The sequence below is a fragment of the Medicago sativa genome, chromosome 3, assembly GCF_051527215.1.
Source record: "Medicago sativa cultivar Bolivia chromosome 3, Bolivia_mono, whole genome shotgun sequence".
NCBI lineage: Eukaryota > Viridiplantae > Streptophyta > Magnoliopsida > Fabales > Fabaceae > Medicago > Medicago sativa.
The window spans coordinates 11175001-11177500 of record NC_140751.1 but is presented as its reverse complement, the minus strand read 5'-3'; the positions used below and the strand labels follow the sequence as shown (position 1 = coordinate 11177500).

At 35.4% G+C, this 2500-nt stretch overlaps 1 non-coding gene across 1 annotated transcript; it reads right to left on the bottom strand.

Annotated features, from left to right (window-relative positions):
• Positions 1-1455: 1455 nt before the first annotated feature.
• On the bottom strand, positions 1456-1562 carry LOC146935694 (small nucleolar RNA R71). The gene has a single exon (XR_015033706.1). It is a non-coding gene; the product is annotated as a small nucleolar RNA R71 (small nucleolar RNA).
• Between the last annotated feature and the right edge of the window lie 938 nt (positions 1563-2500).

Below are 2500 nucleotides of genomic sequence, written 5' to 3'. Positions count from 1 at the left end.
TAAATAGAGTAGCTCTCCACCATAAACATTCACCTTTGAATTGAGAATTTATTTAGTTACTATTATTTCAATAAAGTCCTTTATTTCTATTTACTTTCTTTCGCCATTTATTTTATTGTCTTCTCTCTTCTTCCCCCATGTCTACGATGAACATGAGTGAGTAGAATTCTTTGTCTTGGGATTGTTGGGAAGTCTAATGACATAATCCTAACGAACCAAGCTTTAACCCTAATTCTATGTAACTGTAATTTCTAATTTAGATTCACCGTTTTAACATGAATTAACAATTATCAAACTGTGGAAGCGAAAGCGGAGGGTTTGATAATCGTTAATCCATTATACCAAACATCAATTCATAAAGCGAGAGCGAAGCTTTGATGTTGGAACAAGTGAATCTAGACAATAATTGCAAAGGCAGCGAAATAGTCTTTGCAATTATTGAGACACAAGTAGTTTCAATCCTTATAAGCATCTTCTAGTAATCAAGTCAGCGAAATAGGCTTGGTTACTAGAAGTAAACTCTCACTGGACTTTCATCGGAAAGGTGAGGGGCTAAAGGGAAACCGGTCTTAGGAAATTACGGTGTAAACCATGGAATTAGAAGTTAAAGCCTTGTCTAGTGAAAGATTTGTTATTATGACAAACCAATAATCCCAAGGCTCTTTATTATTATTGTTATTTACCTTCAGCAATCAAACCTCCTTTTATCAAACTTTCTTCTCCTCTAATCATTCTTTAAAGGTTAATTAAGTTGAACAACTCCCTAGCGGAACGATACTCTTTCTTACTACTATTACTTCGATAGGCCGTGCACTTGCGGTTTGGCCCTATCAAGTTTTTGGCGTCGTTGCCGGGGAGTTGTTGTAATTTGATTAACTTTTTAATAGTGATTAGAACAAAAAATCTTTTTCCTTATTTTATTTCTTTTTATATTTCTTTAAAAAAAAATCTTTTGCTTTATTTTATTTTATTTTATATTTGTATTTCTTTCCAAAGAAAAAAAAAATCTTTTCCTTTATTTTATTTTATCTTATTTTATTTCTTTTTCTATTTCTTCTTTTGCCTTTAACTTCTTGGGAAGATAATAACGATATGGCTAAAGAACGTTCTCTCAAAGAGTATGCAATCCCATTTTCAAATGAGTCATACGATGCTATTGTGTACCCAACGGTTGACGACAATTTTGAAATAGAACCTGCACTTGTTGACTTAGTGCAGCAAAATCAATTTTTCGGATCACCCACTGAGGATCCGAATCTTCATATTTCAACCTTTTTAAGACTCAGTGGAACCGTAAATGCAAACCAAGAGGTCGTAAGGCTGCACTACTTTCCTTTCTCCTTAGGGGGAAGGGCTGGTACTTGGTTTCATTTACTGAAACTTGGTTCAATCACTTCATGGCAACAAATGAGGCAAGCTTTTCTTGCCCAATTCTTTCCCTATTTTAAAACTGTCCAATTAAGGAATCAAATCATACAATTCACTCAAAAAGATGGAGAATCTCTTTACGATGCGTGGGAGCGTTTCAAAGAAATGCTTAGACTTTGTCCCCATCATGGTTTAGAGAATTGGCTTATTATTCACACTTTTTATAATGGTCTTTCATATACCGCAAAAGTTTATATTGATACAGCTGCAGGTGGAGCTTTGATGAATAAAACATACATAGGAGCATATGCTTTGATCGAGGACATGGCACAAAACCAATATCAATGGACAATCGAGAGAGCCATCACTGCTTCTTCACCCTCTAAACAAGAGGCAGGTATGTATGAAATTTCTCCCCTTGATCATCTATCTGCTAAGGTGGACATACTTTTTCAAAAATTTGATAAATTAAATGTAAGTATTGTCGCACCTACTCCTGTTTCACCACCTTGTGAACTTTGTGGAATATTTGGCCATATTGGCATTGATTGCAAACTAGGTAGAGTTGTTAGAGGTCCTGAGCAAGTAAACTATGCTCAATATAATCAAGGGTTTAGAATCAACCAAATTTTTTTTCAAACCCTTCAAAATCTTTTTGGACGACAAACAACACCACCCAGTTATGAAAATAACCAAAGAGTCCCTCAAAAATCTAGCTTGGAAATCTTTTTAGAAAATTTTATTATAAATCAATCCGAGCAGCTCCAAAAGCTTCAAAATCAAACTGAATTTTTGAGTGACTCTCTTGCCAAACTTACTTCAAAAGAAGACTCCATTTCTACTCACCACAAATTGCTAGAGACTCAAATCTCTCAAGCAGCCCAACAAGCGGCTGCTTCCTCTCCTACCTCCAAAGTCCTTCTAAGACATATTGAAACCAAACCCAAAGACCATATAAGTGATGTTATTCTTAGGGGTGGTAAACAATTAGAGGACCCAGTTGTGAAAGTTAAAAACAATGAAGGAGAAATAGGGAGTGATGAGCCTCAAGGTGAGAAAGCCATGGGAGAGAATGATAAGTCATTTGTTTCACCATCTCAAGAGCGAGAAATTCCATTAACACAAGGGTTTG